Here is a 9,054-nt window from a genome sequence, read left to right as displayed (position 1 = left end):
ACTGTCAGTGGCAGGTGTCTTCTTCCTGCTTTCCCTTTCGCCTCCCTGCATGGTGCCTACATATGCAAATTAATCGCCATTTTGTTGTCAGTTAACTGCCATCTGAGTTGGCAGTTAATTTGCATATAGCCCTGATTAGCCAATGAAAAAGGTATCGTCGTACGCCAATTACCATTTTTCTCTTTTATTATATAGGATGAGGTCACATTCACAGACATGTGATTATATTTTTTAGAGGATACCATTCAATCAATGACACTACTCATTAAATCAAAATCCCTGGGTATAGGGCCCAGAGATTTGTGGTTTAACAAATTATTCAAGTGATTCCTATGATGCTAAAGTTTGAGACTCGCCAGAACCAGTTTGGCTCAGTGGATAGAGTGTTGGCCTGCGGATTGAAAGGTCCCAGGTTCGATTCCGGTAAAGGGCATGTACCTGGGTTGCGGGCACATCCCTAGTAGGAGATGTGCAGGAGGCAGCTGATCAATGTTTCTCTCTCATCGATATTCCTAACTCTCTATCTCTCTCCCTTCCTCTCTGTAAAAAATCAATAAAATATATTAAAAAAAAAAAAAGTTTGAGGCTCACTGGACCAACTCCTTCCTGCTCAGCTGGGTTCTGTTATAGCTTCTCCTGGTCAACTTTTCCCTGCCTCTGGTATCAGAGAAAGATCTTTACAGGAAGCATGAAACTTCACCCCACATTAATTCAATAATGATGACACAGTCAAATAGTTATTTTCAAAAGAACCCAAGAATTAACCTTTTTTCTTTTCTCATAAACAAAAGACCATTAATTTATGGCTTGATGAGAATGTCATACTATTAGGACAGACCATTTTGTGCACAGGGCATTCTTTATGCACCAACAAATAAAAAAAATCAAATGATGAGGCTTTTCAAGAAAAACAGAACTAAACAGCATCATTTACTATGTCAAGGATATTAAATCTCTTTAAACATCAGAAATAGACATTTGTTTTCCTTCAGAAAACCATCACCCATCATTCCCAGCAATTCGATAAAAATAATAAAAATTACAAACATAAGATTTTAAAGTTTTTTTTTAGTTTTGGAATAAATAAGGGGGGAAGGAAGGTATATTATGTTCTAATTCCATTGCCCTTTAAGATTCTGTGCTTATTCCAAGGTCAAACCTGTACCCATTTTATAAATGAACCAAGTCTAAGGGTTAATTACATTCTGAAAATCTACTATGATCTTTAAATGTCAAATGAAAATCTTTTTAAATTTTCTTCATCTTTACAAGCTTTTAAAAATTCTTAAAGCATTAGTACTGACCTTATGATGGAGTAAATTCCATTTACTTTTTTTCATACAGAAAAACCAGTTTGCATATGATAGATAAATAAACAGATAGACAGATAGACTCAGAGGTCCAAAACAATCAGGTAAAATTGAAAATTCTAGTCCAAGTATTTTATAGACATTCAGAAACACACGCGCTTTCCCAGAAACAGACACAGACTGCTGGCAAACACAACCAGTGGTCTATAAGGATATGCCTTTAGAGCTCGGGATTGTTTTTATTTATGTGGACCATGGGTTTCTGCTCCCTTCCTATCGTAACCATATGTGTGCACATGTTTTCTGTTTCCCTCCCTCTAATCACAACCTGCTCACCTGAGACTTACTATTTATAACCACCTGCTTTTTCCTTCACCACACTGGGGTCTAAGTTTTCTCCTTTTATTTGGGTCTTATTCTATGGTATAACCTGATTTATACTCCCAGCGCTTTCCCTAGAGCTCTTTACCAATATATTTATTCAACAACTATTTATTGAACACCTACTATGTGCCAGACACATAAATACAAAAGTGAATACAGGTGGGGGAAATGGGGATGAGGGAGAGCACTGGAAGTCAAAAATATAATTCATTGCAATTATATTCCAGATACTATGTGCCAACAGTGCAATATATTTTATTTCAAAACTTCCCAACAAGCCTATGAAGTTGAATATTATCATATTCTTACAGATGAGGCAAATCAGATTCAGTGGAATAAAATAATTTGCTCCAAAACACAAAACTGGTCATTGATGGAGCCAGGATTCAAACCAAATTGTCTACTCTTTTTTTTTTTTTTTGAGGCATAATTAGCATACAACATATTAGTTTCAGGTGTAGAACATAATTTTATATTTGCATATGTTGTGAAATGATCACAATAAGACTAGTTAATATTGATCAGCATACAGAGTTACAGAATTTTTTTCTTGTGATGAGAACCTTTAAGATCCACTCTCTTAGCAACTTTCTAGTTCATCTACTCTTGATCATATCACCAGACTGTCCCATATGGGACAGAAACTTCAGTATACTCTTCTGCCCTCTCCAACTTTATCCCCCAACCCCTGCCATCCTGACACACAATCAGGCTGAGCCACAGAGGTACAAGTTAAATGAGATGCAAACATGTTCACTTTATTGGCATAACTCAATTAAATCTGGTTCCCCAGACTGTCAAATAGCAGGGAATTTAAAACAAGTAGTTCCTGTATTCTCTCAGTCTACCAGTGATCTTAACTTAATAAATTCCAATTTGTAACCAGATCACTTACCAGGTTAAACCTTAACGGAATATTCTGCCTTCTTCCATCCTTCCCTCTGGGGTAGAATCTGCGTCCTAGCATATGGAGCATTACAGTATTGCATATGTCACTTCTCTGAGGTCGCCTGGTGTCTACTGAGGATGTAACCTGTTTGTCCTCTTGGTTCGAGGTGTTTAGCACTTTCCCAGGTAGAGCTCAAAGCTCTTGACCACTAGCTCCCTTGTTGCTCTCTGGTATTCCCGGTCTTCCTGGTTCCTTTCGGCATCCATCTCATCCCTGGTTGGAAGCACATGCAGTGATCTTTTGATAAAAACCTTCTTAACCCGGCTGGGTGACCTCCTAGCAGGCCATTTACCAGCTCTCACTCTTAGCTAACTTCTGTGTCCCTACATTGGGCCTATAGGAATAACTGGATCTCAGGATCCATGGAAAAGTTTTGTGGTGAAATAGGAGTATCTCTGGCCTACTTTTTCCTATCTACACTTTCTGCCATTTGCTAAGCCAGCATGGAGTAAGGGGTTTCTACTGAGGGCTTGCAGTTATTCCAGATTTCTCCTGAGACTTTCCTCTCTGGGATCCTGAGTTGTAGATTTGAAAGGATGAACACACATACATGAGTGGGGTTCAGAGAGTGAATTCACTACACTGTTTCTAATTTCCTTTTGTCTCTTTTCCAAACTTTCTCCTCTAATCTAGCTTGGATGACATTTAGTAAACTTGAGGATTAGAAGGTAGAAATATAAACATGTTCTTTCAGTTCCTCAAATCCACTTCTGGTCTTTTCTATCTCACATCCACCTCAAACTTAGATCAAAAAATAAGTTGGGTTTGTTCTGAGTTGCAAATTATTCCTACATCAATAGAGAAGCCAAAAGAACATTTATATGGTACAAATTCTGATACACAGTTAAAGAAAGCCAGACTGCGGTGTTTGAAAGCATTTAAAATCATTCAGAGAGACTGGAGATTTTCATTATTCTTCACAAGTTTCTATCCTCAACTCTGAAAAAGCAATATGAATAGAGATAGAGAAAAACAATGGGGAAATGACTATTTGCAAATAATCATTTGGAAGTTCCACTTTGTTCAAAGACAAATAATGAGCATAACAAAGGTGAGTTACCTTAACAGAACTTAAAGGGCAAATAATTTGAAATTAAAAGCACAGGAGTATTTAATATGTTGAGCTCTTAGAGAGTGGTTCAATGCAAATTAGCTGGATCAATGTTTCCCTGGCAAAGAAGCAATTACATTTAAGGACGTTTTAAAGGGTGGTAACTAAGCAACTACATTCAGCCTACACAAATTGTTCATCATCTCTGGTAAATTATAGAAGATGACAGCCTGTCATTATAGAACAGAGACACACAAAATTAGGGCATTGTTATTCTATGTTCCTCCTGTGTAAGAAAGATCAATTATATCTTTGGCACAATGATTAGGTTAAATAACTACAATAAGTATTGGATGTTATTGTGTCATGGTGAAAAAGTGTAAAAACAAAGGCCAGAATTTTTCAAATAATGACCCTCGTCAGCAACCCTCCGCTCACCTGACTTATCATAATATCTTTCTGTCACAGCAAGAGCAACTCAAAACACTCTACTTTATTGGAAGAATTTTAAGTTTGAAAAAAGACCTATATTAGTATTATTGACAACTCAGAATTCTTTATTCTCTCTAATCAGATGATGATATTCTTGGAATCAAGGCTGTTTTGACAGTGATACCTTAAAGACTGCCTAACTATTCCTTTATTTTTTAAAATATTTTTTTATTTATTTCAGAGAGGAAGGGAGAAATGGAAACATCAATGATGAGAATCATTGATCAGCTGCCTCCTGCACGCCCCACATTGGAGATTGAGCCCGCAACTCAGGCATATGCCCTGACTGGGAATCTAGCCGTGACCTCCTGGTTCATAGGTTGATGCTCAACCACTGAGCCACGCAGGATGGGGCAAGATAAAAAGATCAATATGTAACAGTAGATAAAATCTGAATGCCCCTCTTCAAGACTATCAAGAAGACACCTTGTTTCTTGGGTAACAAAATATTTCTTTTAAAAGAGTGTTCCTCTGAATTTAGTAAACATGTGACCAATATATAACAGATAATGTAAGTGTTCTCAAATTTCAGGGAAAACCTATTGAACTAATGTATTTTAAATTTTATTCATTCACTTTGTATAAAAAAATTAATCCCTATGGTTGAATAAAACCAGATTTCTACTAAGTTATCTATTTCCATTTAAAAATGTATTATAAAACAATACCTGTTTAGAAATAATGTGGTATTTCTTTCACTCACTTTTCACAACTCCTCCCAGCCTATAATGATCAAGTACAGACGGAGATAATGAGCAGAGTGGCTCTTTTATACTACTCAGCCCAATCATTTCACACAGTTATTTCTCTCTAATGGTGGCTCTCATCATCACATCAGTAAAAGTTCTGAGGAAAGAGGAAACTTGTTTTCCAGCCCTTTTATTTCAGCACATCTTATTGCATGTAGGACATACCTATTGACTGTGACCTAGTAAACTAGGTAGAAAGTTAAGACCAACGTCAAAAGCAATGAATGACTAGAACTTACAGGAAGTGCCAGACAGAGGCCCCTCCTTATCCTGATTCTTCTCCAGGGCTACATGAATTTTCTTTCATTCTATTTCTCCTTCTCTCTACTTAATAGATGTTCTGTTTTCTCATAGTTTCTGCTTCTTCATGACATTGGTTTATCCACAGTCTCATGTATATAGATCATGTTACTCTTTCATCTCTGCCTCCCACTTCAAACTAGACAGTTCCTTTTCAGTACTCAGTTCAATTTTTGAAAAAGAGAAAATGATTAACCCAGTTTATCTTTTTAAGCCAGACCATGTTATGGTCTACTATCTAGCTTATGGATTGAAGTATCCAAAATTATTAGACATTAGAGGCCTGGTGCGTGAATTCGTGCATGGGTGCGGTCCCTCGGCCTGGCTGGTGATCTGGGGCTGATGGGGCCACTGGAGGTTCACCAGGGGGAGGGGCCATGGGAGGTTGGCTGACCAGGGGGAGGGGCCATGGGAGGTTGGCTATGGGAGCACACTGACCACCATGGGCAGCTTCTGCATTGAGTGTCTGCCCCCTGGTAGTCAGTGTGATCATAGCGACCAGTCGACCGGTTGTTCAGTCATTCATTCAGTCACTTAGGCTTTTATATATAGAGATTCCTCCTATCCAAAGATAAGGGGATCTATGTCTTCTCCCCTTAAATCTGGGCTATGTGAACACAGTATAAGGGACATTGTCCAGGTTTCCAGGACCAGGCCTTAAGAAACTAATAGCTTGCTCTTGGAATTTAGCCATTATGCTTGAAGAAGCCCCTGGTCACAGAGATGGGCCTGGTAGGTGTTGTGGCTGACAATTCCAGCTGAGGTCCTGGCCAACAGCCAACATCAACCACCATATAAGTGTGAGTAAAGCTGCCTCCAAATGATACCAGTCCCAGCCATTCAATCACTCCTAGTTTTTACAGCTGGTGCATCAGATAACATAAAGGAGTGACAAGCTAACTTTGTAGGGCCCTATGTGAATTTTTGATCCACAGCATCTATGAGCATAATAAATCACATGCTTTATACTACTAGTTTGTTCTGTAGCAATAGATAATTAGAAAAGATTTTGGTACTGTGAGTCAATTATCTATAGCTGTGTGATTAATAGTATACTTTATTGGCTAAAGCAACAACACTAATTTTCTTTTTCTCTCCTATTTCTGGAGATCAAAAATGTGAGAAGTACCCAGCTGGGTAGTTGTGGCTCCGGGTGTCCCATGCAGCTATAGTCAGTTGAAGGCTGGAGCTAGAAGATCATCAGGGCTGAAGCAGCTGGTGGCTGGACAGGCACCTCTCTTTCTTGTGAGGTTTCAAGGGCTGTCTATGTGGTCTCTCTCCCTCTAGGCTGGTTTGGGCTTCATTGCATCATGGCAGCCTCAGGTAATAAAATTCTTACAAGGTGGTTCAAGGCTCCAGTATAACTGTTCCAATGAACCAACAGCTATATTGCCTTTTTGACCCCACTTCCTAAGTCACATAGCATCATTTCTACTACATTCTATGGTTAACTGGTCACTAAGTTCAGCTTAGATTTAAGGAATGGGGAGATTTAGACCCCACCTTTCAAAGATAGAAGTTTCAAAGAATTTGCCAATGTCTCTTAAACCACCACTGTTTAGTTCTGGACCAAAACTCATTCCTATTCTAATGAGCTATGCTCAGGGTTGGTGAGACCATCAGTGCACCTACAGCTGCTCCTTAGAGATGTCTCCCATAGAAAGAGCTATTTTGGCCCATTCAGAGCACTACACCCTTCCCTCCCAGCACCCAGGATCCTTCCTCTTTTTTATGCCCTACACCTTCTACATCCTATTGAGTTCATCTACTGAACATTTCTTAAACTTCTCTTCACTAGAAGTTAAAAAATATTCTTTTTTTAAAATAATGGCTTTAATTGTCATTTTAAGTATAAGATAGAGGAAAGTGTGCTTTAATTAAATATACATTATACCAGTGATGTTGGCAAGGTTGAAAGTTACTCCTAATGTTGATAGCTATAAAAATTAGTTTGTACATGACAATGAGAGAAATAAGCAATCCTTTTGAAACAAATTCCAATAAGGAATGTTCACAGTGATTTGTATCAAAAGTATGCATTTTATGACAACAGGTACAGACTGAGCACCCTAGGGCTCTCTTTATATCCTAAAGAAAATGAGCATTTACATTATTCATGGGTTTTACTGAATTGAAAAAAGAAAGCCAACTGTACAGTTACCCCCTTAGACAGGATAAACTGTCTGGGGGTACACAGCTTTAACACTATCATTAAACTTGTTTGCAAAAGGAAGAGAGAATTAAAAAACAAAATATTTTTTCTTGGGAGTGAAGTCTTTCATTTGCTGTTATAACCAGCAAATGCCATTCATTAGCTGAAAAAATGGAAGGGAGGGCCCCACAAACACACTATTTGAGCAAGCTGACCAACACACATTACAGTTTTAAAAATGAAGGTTATATACTCTATGTTACAAGTCCCAACTAGGCAGTGTCAAAATGGTATCTATTTCTTTGCTTGCTTTGTGATCACACCCCTTGGAGGTGTTACGGGTCTGGTGGCACTCGGCTTCTTTTTCTCTGCAGGCTTTAAAATCTGAAAAGAGCACATTAGTGTTTCGTCCACACACATCACGGCACCTGCATTGTCAAACTCTCCCAATAATTGGGTGCAGAAAACAGAGTGACCAACTGCCTCTTTGCAAAAAAATTCGTATTCGTCTTCAACCACCTGATGGGCTGTACATATAAGATCCAAATCATGCTTATGGAGAAATTTTGCAACCACTTCTGCACCAAATGTTGAAGGACACCCCTCTGTCATTTTCACTCCAGCCTAAGACATCTTTATCGGGTCAGACCACAAAAGATCACAAAGAAGACTTTGATCTGGTACATCAGTTAGTCGCATAATTGGCCAAATCTGCTCCATAGATTGAAGATCTGGTGATAAACCTCCTTGACAGCAAAATATTTCCTCATCCATGATGGCTGCTATCGGCAAATAGTTAAAGCAGTCGGTGAAAGTTTTCCATAGTTTGTTATATCTTCTTTTACACTCATCATAAAATCCTTAAATTCTATTGATGCTGGCACATTTGTGGTTTCCTCTGAGAAGAAAAAAATTCTTGGGATATTTGATTTTTATGCCAATAAGAGGCAGATAGTCTCCAGTGACTGCTTCCCCCTGTCCACATAGTCCCCAAGAAACAGGTAGTTGTTTTCTGGTGGGAAACCACTGTACTCAAAGTGTCGAAGCAAATCATAGTATTGCCCATGGATATCACCACATATTTTGAGTGGTGCTTCAAGTTCTAGTAGGATAGGCTGGCTGAGAAAGATCTCTTGAGATTTTAAGCACAGTCCTCTGTTTCATTCTCCTGTAGCTGGACAGAATTGGTACTGGAGGGCTTGGATCCTCCCCTGCTGCTGAGGAGGTAGGGGAGGCTCCCACCACCACCGCTGTACTGGCTTGGATCCTCTTACCTCCAGCAGCCATTGGACGATACTGTTGACTTGAGTTTATCTATATCCGCCATCGCCTTCCCACCGCCGACCCTCGACCCTCGACCCTCGTGCAGGGGCTCTCACCCAAGGCTCACGCCTCCTTCCCGCTCCACCCGCACAGAGGCACAGAGGCAGTGGCACAGCCGTGGCAACAGCCGCAGGGGCAGGTCACTCCCAACCGCCCCACTCCCTGCTTCCTCCTCTCTCTCCACTGCTTGTCATAAGTATGTAAATAGAGAATTTCAGATGTTCATTTATTTTTACTCTGCTCTCAAATAAAAATTGTTACCCTTTTGTGAAGTCAAACTGTCCAATGATAAATACCAAAGTACTCTGATTACAATGAAGAAAAAGTAAATATTTATAACAACA

General features: G+C 39.2%; 1 pseudogene; it reads right to left on the bottom strand.

Moving 5' to 3' along the window:
- Positions 1-7,486: 7,486 nt before the first annotated feature.
- On the bottom strand, positions 7,487-8,730 carry LOC102769468 (annotated as a pseudogene).
- Positions 8,731-9,054: the final 324 nt, after the last annotated feature.

The sequence above is a fragment of the Myotis davidii genome, unplaced genomic scaffold (assembly GCF_000327345.1).
Source record: "Myotis davidii unplaced genomic scaffold, ASM32734v1 scaffold44, whole genome shotgun sequence".
NCBI classification, from domain to species: domain Eukaryota; kingdom Metazoa; phylum Chordata; class Mammalia; order Chiroptera; family Vespertilionidae; genus Myotis; species Myotis davidii.
This window is presented reverse-complemented; position numbering and strand designations above follow the sequence as displayed.